Genomic DNA, 17,443 nt, shown 5'->3' on the forward strand with positions numbered 1-17,443 from the left:
GTATATATAGATTGATTTTAAACTGATGGCCACAGCTGTTGTTTCCAATGGGCAAATCTGATTTATTGAGTTTAGGAATGGATATATACAACATATGCTGCCACTGCAAATAATCAATCATACCATAGAGTATAGCTATCATATCCTGTTATTACTCCTATGATTTTATGATTTTATGTATGTTATATAAAGATATTGATGTAGTCTCAGGAATCAGTTATTAGGCTCGTATGATGGAACCTAAAAAATAAATTTACTTCTGATTTAGATGGTTCCATATCGGTTGCCCAGCATTTCTGCCAGTATATATTTTGAACGCTCTTATTTAGAGGATCCTCTGGCTAGTTGTTGGACAAACCTATCAATTTAGCTGATGGAAGCATATTTATTCTGTTCAGATGACCTGCTTGTGCCTGAAATAATGCATGGAATATAGTTCACAAAGGTTTTCCTCAGACTGAAAAACAGAATTATGCATTGATGGTAACAGCATCATCCCTTGCATATATTCTAGTCAGTTGTAACCTTCACCTTCAACAGCTAGGCCAATGATGGGTATATATAGCAGTAAAGAGTCATAGTTTAACTTCCTGTCTCTTTCTTGGCAAAGCCATGTCATTGCATTGGTTTTGCTTTGGCGCCAAAATAGCCATGGTTTATTTTACCAAATGGTGCATTACAAACTTTGAGGCCGTAACAATTATTTTTTATTTGCTGAAATATACGAGGGGCGATCCAAAAATTCGTGGACAATGTGTGTATCTCCATAACGTGACGTCCTACCGAGGTGAACTCTTTGGATATTATTAATCAATGCTTTTTTAATAAATTGACCAAATTTTTAAACACCAATTGCATTTTTTATTTATATATGACAACATAAAAACATTAAGTATCAAAATCGCGGCGCAGCTTACTTTTTCTCTGTGATGTAAACGTTTTCATCTCATTTAAACATATGTAAAACCTGTGCAAACACAGAAAAAAAATTGCGGGAAACTTTATAATAACGTTGTTTTGATGTGTATGATTGTATGTGTCATTCTGTCAGTATTAGAAGACATTTTGAAGTTGCTGTTATTTTACGCTCGTGCTTTAAAGAACATGTGCTAAAAACAGCTTTATCAAAAATGGACGTCACGGATCCAGCAAAACTTCGGACAGTTATACAGTTCTGTGTAAATCTTGGAAAGACGCCTGGCGAGACAAAAACAATGATCGAAAGTGTGACAAATAAACCGTCAGTGTGTCGTTCTCTAGTTCTCAGCTTGGAGCAGAAGTACTCAGTCATTCACCATATTCAACTGATCTTTCCCCGTGTGACCACGCCTTGTTTCCCATGTTAAAGAAAGAGTTGAGAGTTGAGAGGGAAACATTTTGACAATCTGGACGAGTTGAGAGAAGCCACCCAATGCATACTGTCATCATTCAGCCAGGAATGGTATGCGAGTACATTTAGAGACTGGGTCTGCCGCCATGAAAAATGTGTGCGGGAATACTTTGAAAAGTTATAAGGCAAAACGGTAACATAGATTACTTTCTATGATAGCATAACGTCGTTTGTGACGTCGTGAGCTGCGCTGCGTTTTGTCATGTCTATGTATATAAACTGGTGCAGAATCGTTAATTCTTGTACAATCTTTACAATATTTTAAGAATTTGTCGACATATGCTCACTTAATAAGATACTAGAATTTCATGTGATTTGCTTTATTACTTTTTGTTTAATGCAGCGTGTCCACGAATTTTTGGATCACCCCTCGTATAAATATTGATGCTATATAAAAATACTACTTTTTCTAAATTATATGTAGTAATAAAAATGATATTTTTCTAAACTGTAATTGAACGTTCAAGTACCACATAGTTGAAGATCTTTTAAGATGTAGAGCAACTGTACTCCGTCACTTAGGCAATATTCTTGTCTAAATCATGGAACATTTGATTACAAGTGCATTAGAACAAATAGAGCATTGTTCTATGTCGCAGATTGCACAATTTTGATCAAATTCATCTTTCAATCTTTTATATATTTCAATTATCAGTGGTATTGCACATGTTTATCTTTCAGGAAAAACAACTAAGCATTGGGAGAGTGGAGTTGTTTGTTTTGAGGGATTTTTTTAGAGAAATTGGTGTGGCTACAGAAGTTACAGGTTTTTTCTGCAAGCCTGGCATTGATTACTGAAAATTGAACCTGACACTTTCGAGACATTTAATGCCGTATGATGTGCCGGGGTTTTCATTTCAAGTCGCAATAAAAAAAAGCATTTCATTTCCATGAAACTGTTTGTACTACATTGAACTGCTTTTTACTATATGTGCATAATGTCCAGTACTTAATTTAATTACATATTTGTATATTGATGTATTAGTTTTAAGTTTTTAATTGGAAAGCAAACATTAATTAGATGCTTTAACATTGTCATTTGAAGTTATTAAGTTTAAGCAATTAATTTGTTAATTGGTAATTAATAAAGTGATAATCATTCGATGTACGATGATTTATCAATGGTATAATTTATTTATTGATATTTATGCATGTTCGGTCAACAATTTTATTTAAACTTACAGTTAATTGTATGAAATTAAACTCTATGAATGCTGATAGTAGGTATATTGATCAGAGGAATTTCAAAATAAGTACTGACTGAACGCAGCCACAGTGCAGACCAAGATCGAACTGCTTCAGAGATGTGTCTGCCTATCTTGGTCTGTACTGGTTGCATCATGGGAAGTATTTAAGTCGCAGCAAAAGACTAACAATAGATTAACTAATCACTAGCTCAATGTTAAGTAGGGTAAATGTGATGGGATTGGTTTTGATTAATTTTGATTATTACCACACTCTAATGATCTGACAATGGTCGTTTTGTAATGCATGGTTTTCTGAAAATTTCCCTGAAAATTAAAGGTCATTCATGTAAAGCTATAACTGTGAATGTAGATCTCTGTTCAGCGGGCTTACTTAAATTTTAAGGTTTAATTATTCTTTTGTTTAAACAGAAAGTAAATTAATTAAAAGTCTTAAATAAAAAATAGGACTGATATATTTTGTATATCAATTTTGAAACTGCTTAAATAAAGAACTTTTTTAATATTCATGGAAGTAGTAATGTTGGTGTCGTGAATAATTTAATCTCTTCATTTGTTGATCTAAGATTTCTGATTATTCTCGTTTATTCCTATAAACTCTTCACAAATATCACTACAAAACCATTTTGATAATTGAAAACATATCGTTTATTGGTACCCATCAGTATTCAGCGTCGGTAATTATTTCTAAGTCTGCTACACCAATCAACCAATCGGTGAAGTGTATTATATTTACTGCCGGCATTATTATGGGAAACGCTTATCAGTCGATCATATCTCTTGAAAGTGACATTGGGATCGCGTTCCCATGTAAATGTGATCGCAACTTGAACAAAATCAGGCAATATTAGGTGATCATTCATTGCCAAACGTAAAACACAGCCGGAGAATTTTGGCAGTTACGAACCTGTCAAACTCGGGTATAGATAAATAAGAAACAATCATTACACGTCAAACAAATTATGAGGAAAGAAATTAGAAGAATCTATTTTGCTTCTTTCTTTTTCTTTGTTCGTGATTATTGCTAAGGTTGTTGATATATAAATGGTGATTAGGACGAGAAAAAGAAGAACTTGTAATGAGCAGTTCATTCCGGACGAATATTTTAACACATAATAAACACGTTATAATGAAAATACAATTTCAGTTGAATATAATTTGTTACTGTGATTTCCTTTTTTGAGTTTTTAAATTTGATAATTTTTTAGAAATTACACAATTATTTTAATGATTGATTTTATGTAAGGCAAAGATAATATATGAAACATTATATCTATGAATGGTTTTTTTGTTTTGGCCGATTTTAAAAGTTTTAACGTAAATGTATTGATGACACCTTTATTAATTTTGCATTTTATTAAATGAACAAAATCTGAAATGAAACAAAAAAGTCAGTTTGTGTAATTATTATAAATATTAGTCTTTAATAATCTTGAAACGCATGTAAGATTATGAGATAAAGTCCCTGTGTAATTGTGATACATAATTAAACTACAATGAATTGAAAGGTAAATGTATCGAGTAATAAATCGTAATCCCTTAGCCCGCTGGTGCTGACTAAATCTACACATGTTACCAGTGCTGACCAAGATCACCCATCATATCCATGCTATCTGATCATGGTCTGCACCGTTCTACCTAATAGTGGCTTTTTTATGATCAACGTTTTCCTTCATTGATTTTAGTGATATATTTTGATAAAAACTGTAAATATTTTGGCATTGTAGCATCAAAATTCTGTACGATACCATGTTTCGTGTTTATCAGCCCGCTGATGTGTAACACTTAATTTACCAGAACAATACAGTGATTTTTATTTCGCAAGACAGTTAATTAATGACCATTTGTCAATTACTTTAAGAGCCTCTTGTGAAAAGAAAATTGTTGCAAAGAAAAAAAAGTAGTTCAATGAACTTATGAACATTGGCTGCAGGAGTGATAAGGTCTCTCAATGTTAGAGATAGAGTAAATTTGAACTGTCAACACTTATTTACTTCTACATCTATAACCAATGTTATAAATTTATATATAAAAAATAATCCCTACAAAGTTAAAGAACAAATATCTATGTTCATATAAAAAGCCCATCTTTGTTGATGAATAAATCTTATATTGTTGTTAGGAAATTTTATATAGCTCAGTCATTGTTTTATGATATAGAGATATAGCATTCAATGCTTTAATTATCCTGAAAGAGATATTATTTTATTTAAACAAAAAGATGTGGTCATATTTATTCTTATAAATTTAATGTTCAACTTATTTCTTATTATCAGCAAGAGGCCTCCATGGTTAAGTGTTTAATAGGTAGTGGTCTTGAAATCAGTTGTCCCTCATTATAATACTGTGGGGTCTGATTCCCACAGGGATTTGTTAGGACTCTTATACTGGTAGCTAAGGGAACTTGTTGGTTGTTCAATACAGGTGCCTGCTGATGCCTGAAATAATGTCCATGATCTTCCTCCACTATATAATCACTGGAAAGTCCCATTTGTCCTTGAATACAGTGTCTTTGTGACTTAAAAACCAAAACGAAACATTGAAACCATCATTCAACATGAAATAAAACATTTGAAACCAAACATTCAAATTACCAGTAAAAAAAGTCTTGAAATTTTTAGATAAAATATTAGTCTAGGTTCATTGGGTTATTAGAATAACATGATATGATGCAGGGACATCATGTCAATGTGTCTATGAGTGGTGATATTTCAGAGAACTGACTGTTAAGTGAAAATACCCTAGAACTGCTTTCAGATTCATGTTTTAATTGACGAGACTTTATCTATGTAATCTTATGTTGTGATTCAATTTTCAGTATTTTATTTGAAAATTTACCACAGTCTATCAAATGATCAAGTTCCGAGCCAGTTTACTGATCTCAATTATCAGAAGTGATTGACTCCCTAGACTTAGATCATAGTTATATTTTCCTAATACCACAGTTCTTAAGACCCACAGTTTCTGATTTAATTAAAATTGAAGTAAGTTATAAACATTTCTATAACTGACAGCAGGTGGCTGCTATCTTCTATTAACCTATTTGATACTGTATCACTCTGTATTTTATCAAAGGTTTCAAATAAAATACTAGATAAATACTCAATAAATACAGTTAAGACTGCTAAATTTCTCTAGGTTTTATCCATTTTCAATCATGTGAATCGTGAAGAAAATCAAGACCCTTGCATTGCTTGGTATCTTTTAAATGAAATATAAGTCGAAGATCAACTTTTTCAAAAATCCATCATTTTGTGGCCATACCATTGATTACTATCAATATATTTGTGAATATAAATTATGTTTATGTTAATATCGAGAAGAAATCATTATGTATAGAAGATATTTGATATTTCCTGTGCTACGCTGATGATGAAGGCTGATAAATATTCAATAGATAGTTTATTTCTTTCTCCGCTTTTGTTACCGATGCCCATGTTTTTATCATGGGAGGTGATCTGATTCTCCAGGTATCATTAATAGTGTACTGTCATTAAAGATGAGGTTGAATAGATCATAGTCAAAATTTTTATCAAATTGAATATTTCCCCATCCTCCTCATTGAATCCAAATATACATAAATCACAGAAAATTGTATATAGATTTTGCCTCGTTTAATCACATAAAAAATGAAGTGTCTTTTTACAGACTTCAGATTGATACTGGATTTTTTTTCTTATCTGATGTCGGAAAAAATAAAGTAGATAAATTATGGTGGTATATAGAAAAAATAAGATATTACATGAATGATTTAATTTCTTTTCTGACATGGTACTGTAATTAGGTTGCTCTTTTTCGCCTCATTTATGAAATAATCTTTTGAGATATTCATTGAAATATTTCTTTGCTATTTTAAAGTTATGATGTGAGTTTAGGTAGAAATGTTAAATCTTAGGTATAATTCTATACAGTCACTGTTACAGATGACCACAATTAATTCTTCTCGAGATCAACTTTGATTATTATTCTGTTCACTCTCCTTAAAAAAAAAAGAATAAATTACCAAACTTGCATCTTTTGCAAGTTCAGGACTTATTTTCCAATTACAGCAAAATTATTATTATGCCAAAGTTGTTGCCCTTGATTTAATTTGATTTTCAGGCACATTATAATGTGTAAATAGCATAAACATCAGAAAGGATGGAGGTTAAAAATGGTTGGACATTTGCATCCTTTGGGCACAAGTCGTAGTTAATGATGTTAACATGAGCATAAATATAAGCTCGTAAAGAGATCATGACTGATTTTTTAATACTATACATGTAAAGTGATGATTTAAAATCTCCTTCAAAAACCCATACATCATACAGTCACTGGTATTCATAATGTTTAACTTTATACAGGTGACACTGTATTTTACATCTAATATTTCATAGAAACAGTGTAGCAACCTGTATTATATAGATATATACACTTACTTTGATTATATCTGATATATAGGTACTGAATAAAGTGAATAAAACTGTCATTAATTAATGCTATCTATCAAGATATTTGAATGATAAAAGTATTGTTCAGTTAAGGGAAACCCTATGCTTGGTAGATCTTTTATTCTTCATCAATTGATCTGATGATTACTGGAAAGCTGTTTTTTTCCCTTCAGGTAATAACAAAAACAGGTACATTAGTCTACCCTCATTGTAATAAAATGCTGCTGATGGATCTAACAAGGAAAAGGTTTACAGGTTATTTCTTTGATTGTTCATATCGATCACATGATTTAGGTCACATGATCAGCAACTGCTGGTCACGTGACAAGTGATCACAGCTGTGATAAGTCTTCAAAATTCAAGCATTTTCTTTGTGATATCATTCTAACTACTAGTATGCCTGATACGTTATATAAATGATAACATTCTAATTGTGCCTGATATGTAATATAAATAGTTATTGACGTCCTTTGTATGACAGTTTATGTTAATAAAATTCACTCGATATGTAAAAAACAAATAGGTTAAAGTTTATTAGCACTTATTTAGAAAATTAAATTGGTCAGGAGCGACCAATTTAATTTTGTAAATACGTACAAATCAATTTTAACCAGCTTAGTGTTTTAAATTATTTTTATAAACAGTTAATTTACAAGATTGATTAACAGTGTACTGATTTACCAAATTAAATCTGTTATGATACATTTGAAATACTGCAATCCTATTGGCTAAAAAATAATTCCAAACACTAAAACTGAGTAAAATTCACTTATCATACATTACAGATAGTCATGATCGTACTGTTCTTTAACAAATAATCATAAAATGTAATACTAATAAATATTCTGTAGTATCATTTAACATGACAGCTGCTCCAGAAGCTTATGCTTTTAAAATTAATCTTTTTGTTTTATGCTCAAATATATCTTAATGAGTAGATTATAAATCAAAGTGCTGAAGGCACTGCAGTTGGGACGTATGAAGGATCAAGTAACTATTTTTTCTATTTCGGGGCAGATACTTCAATGAGTGAAGGGTGTTGCCGGTTGATAAATATAAAGTGCACAATTCAGTAAATGAACAGTAGTTGATACAATTATTCTATGACACACATGTTCAAATATAATATTTAGGTTACATGTACGTGTAGGTCGATCATAAACCGTTATTGGCCTTTTTTGACAAGAGCAACAAGTGAAATTAGAGCTACCAGAGGAAACTGCAAGCTTGACTATTTTAACACATGACATTATAAAGGGAGACAAAGCTATGAAAAAATAATCAATTGTGTATATATATCAAATTTTCTGTATCAGTATGGTCAATATTTTTTGCATCACATTATATGAATGTGACCATGTCATTAGAACTTATAATGGCCTTTGTTTACTGCAATTCTCATGCTAATCTCTTTCACTGTATAACGTTTATAAAGTTTCAATCAAATTCCTTCAATATTTTAATCCTCTCTCAGAACAGTATCATGAAATATATACGGAGATAATTCAAAAACTAAGTAATGTAGAATTTTGGTTATTTGACACAAGACTTCTGCTCACTAGTCTCTACAACTGTATTTAGTTTGAGTGTGATATCATTGAAAAGATTTACTCCAGACAACCATTATTTTAAAAGTTGTTGTACATGTATTTTAAGAGATGATAATTGTAAAATTAAGCTAGAAACTAGAACTCCGCGAGTCGGATGTGTCGCCTTGTGAACAATGTAGTTTAGGAGAAATGGCCAGGACAAAAATGAAGTATGAAAAATAACAAAGGGCAATAACTAAAAAACGTTCAGAGCAGCAGTTTCTGAACACTGCACTTCTTATCAATAAGATCTATCATACTATGATGGTTCAAGTCCATAGCTTTCATACTTGAGGAGAAATGACCAGGACAAAAATAAAGAAAGAAGATCAACAAAGGGCAATAACTCAAAAAAGAAGAAATGCAGAGTACCAGTTCTTGTGCACTGCAATTCTTCTTAATGAGATCTATCATCCTATGAAGTTTCAAGTCCATAGCTTTTATACTTAAGGAGAAATGGCCCGGACAAAAATAAAATATGAAAATTAACAAAGGGCAATAACTCAAAAATTAGGAAGTACAGAGTACTGGTTCTTGTGCACTGCACTTCTTCTTAATGAGATCTATCATCCTATGAAGTATCAAGTCCATAGCTTTTTTAGTTGAAGAGAAATGGCCCGGACAAAATTAAAGTATGAAAATTAACAAAGGGCAATAACTCAAAAAATAAGAACTGCAGAGTACCGGTCCTTGTGCACTGCACTTCGGGTTATTAAAAGAACCATGCATACCAAGTTTGAAGTCAATCAGACTTATAGTGACTGAGTTATGCTCCGGACAAGCTTTAGGGGACGCCGACAACGACACAGACGCCGCCGACAAAAGTAACCCCTATTATGTCACCTTTTCAAGGCGACACAAAAATTAGGGTTCTTTGAAAAAACACTTTCTTTCACTTGATTATTTTCGCTGTGTAAAAGTTTAATCAAATTTCATCAACTCTTTTCCAGCATTTCTCTGGACAAGCATAATTAAGTACATGTATAATAAAGGTAGATAATTAAATAAGAGGGCCATGATGGCTCTGAGGTTGCTCACCTGTATATACCCCCCCCCACCCTGCAGGGCCAGTTTTAACCCAAGGGCTTTTATTTGAACAAACTTTGAAGACATCCATAAGAAGATGATTCATGCTAAACATCAAAGCTCTAGTTTATTGGGCTTTTTAAAAGAAGATTTTTTTAAGTTTTTACTAACACATACTGTTAAAAACAATGACAACCCTGGAGCAGGGCCAGTTTTGACCCCAGGGCTTTTATTTGAACAAACTTTGTAGACACTCACTAGAAGATGTTTCAACTTATAATATAAACTCTAGCTATTTGGGTTCTTTAAAAAAGATTTTTGAAGTTTTTACTATATGCATATAGGGAAAATCAATGATCCCCTGGGGCAGGGCCAATTTTGACCCCGGGGCTTTCATTTGAACAAACTTGGTAGACACTCATTAGAAGATGTTCATGCTAAATATCTTAGCTCTAGCTCTTTGGGTTCTTTAAAAGAAGATTTTTAAGTTTTTACTATATGCATTTAAAGAAAATTAATGACCCCCTGGGGCAGGACCAATTTTGACCCTGGGCCTTTTATTTGAACAAACTTGGTAAACACTCATTAGATGATGTTTCATGCTTAATATCTTAGCTCTAGCTCTTTGGGTTCTTTAAAAGAAGATTTTATAACGTTTTTACTATATGCACATAGGGAAAATCAATGACCCCTGGGGCGGGGCCAATTTTGACCCCAGGGCTTTTATTTAAAAAACTTGGTAGACACTCACTAAAGGATGTTTCAAGCCAAATATCTAAGCTCTAGCTCTTAGGGTATTTTAAAGATGATATTTAAAGTTTTTTCTTTCGGTTCCCATGGCAACCAGAGTTCAGCATGGAATTAAATTCTTTGCACAATTTTTAAAGGTGACAGCCAAAGGAACATTCTTGTGAAGTTTGGATGAAATTAGCGTAGTGGTTTATGAGGAGATGTCATTTAAAGTAAAAGTTTACGGCCAGACGAAAAGGGATCACAAAAGCTTGACCTGTCACTTTGTGACAGGTGAGCTAAAAACTAAGGAATGGAGTTATGGTTCTTTGACACATTGGAAAATTCGAGTCGTTCAAGTTGATGTAGATTCAGTGATAGTTTGGAATAAGCATTTTTAACTTAAGGAATATAATTAAAACATGAAGCAAGGTAGAGTTATGTTTCTTGAACATTGCACTTCCTCTTAAAAGTCTCTATCACTTTGTGAAGTTTACATAAAATCCCTTCAATACATATCTAGTTATATTCATATTTCGGACAAGAGTGTGAAGGACAAATGTCTTCCTAAGTACAGACTATGTTTTTTTTCCTTTATCAACTAAAATCTCAAAAACACCATTAAAAACATATTTTCCTCCCATGAGCAACCTTTTTCCCCAAAAGTACAAGTCTGTATGGAATGAACACAGATATTTATCCAGAATATTACTTGAGTCCATACCGACAGATGGTTAAGACCGCAACTATATTCTCTCCCTTTCAGGAGCATAAATTATAATAACATGCTAAATCTCTGTATAGTTCTATATCAGATACCAGTATGATGAACCTTACTTTTGTACCATTTAAGTTATAGCAAAATTCAGCTTTCATTGACATACAGAAATGGGTCAGCCTTTAGTCCCCTCTTAATGAAAATAGAAGGGGACTAATAACAACAATTTATTCTCATAGTTTCAATTCTCAGGTTTATTACTTATCATTACACCAGGCAAGCTAAGATACATGTTAAAACCACAGGCACTATATACCACATTTACCCATATATACGCTCATAATACTATATATAAAGAATAAAGGTCCCTAACGAGAGAAAAATATCATGCAAAACAAACAAGAACTGTTCGGTCAAAATACACCAGATCACTATTTTATCTTTGTGGTTGTCTCTAGGAATAATGTATCGTATCAGAAACACTTTTTACTTCATCGAAATCCTACAAAATGCTCCAAAATACGAGCAAGTTTCCAAATTTCACTGAAATGTCATTGCATGTTGTTTTTGACGTCCAAGCGATGCGTGTAAACAAAGGTGAATTCTGGTCAATTTCTACAAAATCAACGAATAACTGTTAAGATTTTGACATACTTTCTTTAAGGCAACTTGTATACAGTCAAACTGCGATGTCTTTACTTCACAACTGTCCGACGATAACACTAACAAGCTAAAAATTTAAAAATAATTGACAGCTCCGTTCCAGAAAGTAACCATTTCCTACATTACCGCACTGAATATAAGGTAAAGTAATGATTGGTTAAGCGGAAAATCCGAGTTTTAACATTTTCCTTCAACACAATGTTCATGACTGGCCTTTCCTATTGACAGGGGATTCAATTCAGACTAGCCCTCTAAAATACTCCAACTAGTCCAAAGTGTTAATGGTGCCTATACAGTTATGATCACTACATCTGGAAACTGGAGATTCCCACCGAGTGTGATGCTTATCTTCATTCGCTTGACAGTGACACATGTCCACCTTAAAAAAAAGCAATAAAAATTATATGAAGTGCAATAATTTGCAAAAAAAATGCTTATCTTATTTGTCTCTTCTTACATTTATAATGCAGAGCACTAGATTTGTGTGTCTGTCATACAAAATGACTTTCAATAATACTATTTAAATATATTTGAAATACAATTTCTTTAATAAATACTCATAGTAATACTAAATTCCTTTTTTTGTGATATTTTTTCTGACACATATGTGCAGACAGTACATTGTGTACACCGGTCTTACTGACCTGTGTGAAACCATTCTAAGCATGATGCCAAGAAAATTTTGGACTTGTGAGAGGCTGTAAATGACCCCAGATTGATCATAAGGTAACGTGTAACCAACGCTGAAAAGCATTTGACTATATCTCAATCCATTGAGAAGTGGCATCACTTTGAAATCAATTTTGATTGAAAAAATCGAGGCAAAATAGTGATTTTTGGCAATTTTGAGATGTCCCCTCGTTGCCATGGTAACAGAAAATTTAAGCCTGAGCATGTTGTTACAAGGGCAATGGTCCAGTCAACATTTGTGCCAAGTTTGATTAGTGTTGAAGCAGTTTTAATAGTATTATAGCAATTTGAACTTGTAACGGGAGACTTTTCAATAAAACAGCCATTTTTCACAAAATTCTCATGAAGTAATGGGTTAAGAAATTTTGCATCTTGATTGGGAAAAATATTTAGTACCATGTACAAAGTTGTTAATCCAACAAATTGTATATCATTCAAAGCATAAAAAATACATAAAAAATACATAAAAAATTGACAATGGAATGTGTTTTTGAACATCATCTGTCTGGTACCATATTGGATTGAAATGGAATGAAGAAATATTGTCAGCTTTGATAACGGAATTTTGACTTGGAAAAGAAAAAAAGCATATTTGGCATTATTTGCCACTGGGAATGGGTCTGTTAATCTGACCCGTGGTGACACTGGTAAAAATGCATGTTTTCATTATTTTTTTGGGAAAACAGTTTGGTTTGTGAAATATACATTAAATATTATATAAGTACCTGTTGTTTGTAATAATCTTCTAGTCTTTCTTTAATCTTATACTGTACTTTTTTCTAGCTACATGTACCAGCCTTTCCAAGTGAATATTAAAGTAAATAATCTTTTATTTCCCTGAAAATATCAATTTAGAGATTTCATTTTCAAAATCATCCAATACTACTCTCTTAGTGTGTGTATATACAGAGACATATAAATACATTTTATGTATTTTAACGTCTCTGGTATATACAATGTATATATGTGTCTATACAATGTATATATATGTTTACACTATAATATGATTGTGTACAGCATGTAATGACATAATTAAAATTTGAAAAATTTATGATAATAAAATATTAATAATATTTCTTCATATTACTCCACAGTATTACCACTAAAATAGAAAATGTTCTATCATTTTATTATGATATCTATTTTTTACATGTAGATTTGTGAAAAAAATGTGAATATCAGTAGTGTCAAAAATTGTTAAATCATATAAAATGTCTAACAAGCAAATTCGTTGAATTTATATCCCCCGCCGAGTACTGGTTATTATTAACACAACAACTGAAGACATAAGGCTTTATTTATATATTAATCATGGCATAAACAGTAATATTCTTTGAACTTGATAAATATTCAGGGAAATAACAGAGCCGTAACTTTGTGTTAAATAGTAAAATCTGGAAATGCCAATGAGATGTATGCATACTACATAACTAATCAAGGGCCATAAATCTGAGTTATAAGTATCTGACTGGAACAAGCGACTATATGCACATCTCCTCTTAGTATCCCATAAAGTTTCATTGAATTCCAGCCGGTGGTAGCAGAGAAGTAGTGCGGAAACGAATATTGTTCTATATGCATACTTCATAGCTAATCAAGCGCCATAACTCTAAGTTAAATTGTCTGACAGGAACAAAGCGATGATATGCGCATCATCTCTTGGTATTGAAGGTTCCCATAAAGTTTTGTTGAATTCCAGCCAATATTAGCAGAATAGTAGCGCGGCAACGAAGTTTCTGACCGGAATAAGGCGGAAACGATTTTTACTCTATATGCTCACTACATAACTAATCAAGGGCTATAACTCTGAGTTAAAGGGTCTGACCGGAACAAGCCGACGATATGCGCATCTCCTCTTGATATTGATGATTCCCATAAAGTTTCCTTGAATTCCAGCCAGTAGTTGCAGAGAACTACTCCGGAAATGATTTTTACTCCATATGCATATTGCATAACTAATCAAGGGCCATAACTCTAAGTTAAAGTGTCTGACCCGAACAAGCCGACGACATGCGCATCTCCTCTTGGTATTGAAGGTTCCCATAAAGTTTCGTTGAATTCCAGCCAGTAGTTGCAGAGAAGTAGCGCGGAAACGATTTTTACTCTATATGCATACTGCATAACTAATCAAGGGCCATAACTCTGAGTTAAAGTGTCTGACCGGAACAAGGCGATGATATGCGCATCTCCTCTTGGTATTGAAGGTTCCCATAAAGTTTCGTTGAATTCCAGCCAGTAGTTGCAGAGAAGTAGCGCGGAAACGATTTTTACTCTATATGCATACTGCATAACTAATCAAGGGCAATAACTCTGAGTTAAAGTGTCTGACCGGAACAAGCCGACAATATATGCGCATCTCCTCTTGGTATTGATGATTCCCATAAAGTTTCGTTGAATTCCAGCCAGTAGTTGCAGAGAAGTAGTGCGGAAACGATTTTTACTCTATATGCATACTACATAACTAATCAAGGGCAATAACTCTGAGTTAAAGTGTCTGACTGCAACAAGCCGACGATATGCGCATCTCCTCTTGATATTGATGATTCCCATAAAGTTTCGTTGAATTCCAGCCAGTAGTTGCAGAGAACTACTCCGGAAACGAAATTCGGACGGACGGATGGACGAACGGACGGTCAGATGCGCATCTCCTCTTGATATTGATGATTCCCATAAAGTTTCGTTGAATTCCAGCCAGTAGTTGCAGAGAACTACTCTGGAAACGAAATTCGGACGGACGGACAACGCCAAAACTATATCCCCCTCCCGATTTCATCGGCGGGGGATAATTAAAACTGATAAATTACTTCAACCATGTATTGAGAACAGGTATAGATCATTTCCAACAGTCTTGCTGTTGTGTTGACATTTTCGCGACATGGTTGTGTGTCTGCCTTGTAATCAAGAGGTCTGGGGTTCAAATCCCTTTAAGTGCCTGAAGATTTTTCAGGTTAACAATTATCAAGGTGGCAGTGATTTTTTTTTTCAACTTTCAAAACAACCTGTGGCTTTATAAATGGGAAACTATAGCTTGATTAATCAGAAAAGAGGAAAAATTTCAACCACTGAAAATGGAATTTACCCATACATTTAAAAAAAGTGTAATTCAATTTAAATGGGTTCCATTGAGGTATTTTGTCATGATGGGACTGAAATAATTTTTCCAGATAAATGTACCATTTGATGAATGTTTAGAACACTAATCTTTGTACAAACCTTTAGATCATTTGCGCACTTCGTTTTTCCAGAATAATTATTCAAATTGTAAAAAGATGACCCAAAATGAAATGGCTAGAATTTAAATAGATATATAGGGCAGCACGAAATACCCAAATATACCCAAATACACCCAAATATACCCAAATATTGCCCAAATATACCCAAATATTGCCTAAATATACCCAAATATTGTCCAATTATACTAAAAATAAATGTTTTATACTAAAAAGTGCTATTTTAATCATGAATACAAAATACACTTTCACTAAGATAAAATCAAACATACCCAAATATACATTTTCCTATCATTGTGTTTTGAACCAAGATACAGCACAGGTGCTTGAAATAAACTTTTTAAAGTTTTATATGGGCTATATACTATAATAAGATATATTATATATCTTTATATACATATATAGACCGTTAATGTAAAATATTTGATTATGTGACTAGCGCCTGTGAGATACAGTATATGTACTCCATTAAAGCTATTTTTTTTAATATTATGGACATTCTTCTTCTATATGATATGAAATTTCAACAAAATTACACCTTAGAAATGTAAGTGTAGACAACAAATATCTTATCTTGAATTAAAATTGCATTCATAAAGAAGCGATATTGTAGATAAGAAAATGTCACAACTTTATTTTCTTACAGTCAACATCTTAACTGCCCATTTCAACGGAATGAATGAAAGTTATAGCAGGCTAAGTCATATTATTTTATAAATATTTATTTATTTCTCATTATAATCTATATTTTATACAAACAAAAATAAATATTGCTATATTTGGGTATATTTGGGCAATATTTGGGTATATTTGGGTGTATTTGGGTATATTTGGGTATTTCGTGCCGCCGGATATATATAATAATTTATAAAGGTCAAAATAAAATTATTCTGAAATATTCAAGAATGTGCCCCATTTGGTAGAGACGTAACGGCCGTGACAAGACCAAAAAATTGTAGGCGTATATGCCGGTTTTCCTGTAAAGGCAGACATCTGTGTAATATCAATTTGTAAAATCTGTCGGTTTTGCAGTCTAAGTATGATCGAAATGTCTTGGGTACGAAAGACTCGAGATCTCCAAATTACTTCGAAATTATTTACGAAAGTTTTAGTCCTTGGAAACAAATGGGCATCAATAAATAAACATAATATTATTAGTCATCAAATTCATAACATATTTTGCTTTATAACATACCTTATGAGCTTAACAGGCTGATAATTATGCTCGTGAAGTAGGTCGAAAAATATACCGGAAGTTGTCGGATTCATTTAACCTAATTATCGGCTAATTCAGAGACGAATAGATTATCTACATCATTGGCTAATTCTAAATTTCAATATCCACTTTGCAATTATAAACTACAAAATTTATCCGATAAATAATGTCTTTTTCAAAAATTCTGGAATATAATACAAAAAAATGTGATGATAAGGCGGATGAGTAAGTTAAATATTGCAAGCCGTCAAGCACTATGACCCAATTAATTTACTATCCCATTCATAGAATTATGTGACCTTTCAAATTATATCCGCTACGTTTCTAATACCGTAATTCAAGCTCAATTGCACATTATTTTCAAAAAATAAATTTCTTGTCTCCACTTCTGTTCGCAATAAATCGAAGTTTTCAGAAATTCAGAGCACTATTTTTCACTCGCGGCGGTTATGCGTCGGTCATGGTCGGGTGATCACTATGAATTCAGCTTACCTTGATATGTTAGAATACAATATAGCATTTAGAGTGGCGATGAAACGTCACAGCAGTGGGCGTTA

At 32.7% G+C, this 17,443-nt stretch overlaps 1 protein-coding gene and 1 long non-coding RNA gene across 8 annotated transcripts in view; one reads left to right on the forward strand and one right to left on the reverse strand.

The window, feature by feature from the left end:
* LOC132749103 (homeobox protein cut-like 1) overlaps positions 1-17,443 on the forward strand; it is a 121,406-nt gene that overhangs the window by 44,918 nt on the left and 59,045 nt on the right. The gene's annotated exons all lie outside the window — the stretch shown is intronic.
* On the reverse strand, positions 11,314-17,002 carry LOC132749101 (uncharacterized). Its single transcript, XR_009628370.1, has 3 exons — positions 16,866-17,002; positions 13,166-13,277; positions 11,314-12,129 (listed from the first exon to the last, which is right to left on the reverse strand). It is a non-coding gene; the product is annotated as an uncharacterized LOC132749101 (long non-coding RNA).

This window comes from Ruditapes philippinarum, unplaced genomic scaffold, assembly GCF_026571515.1.
Source record: "Ruditapes philippinarum isolate M1 unplaced genomic scaffold, ASM2657151v2 ctg202_1_1_1_1, whole genome shotgun sequence".
Classification (NCBI taxonomy): Eukaryota; Metazoa; Mollusca; class Bivalvia; order Venerida; family Veneridae; genus Ruditapes; species Ruditapes philippinarum.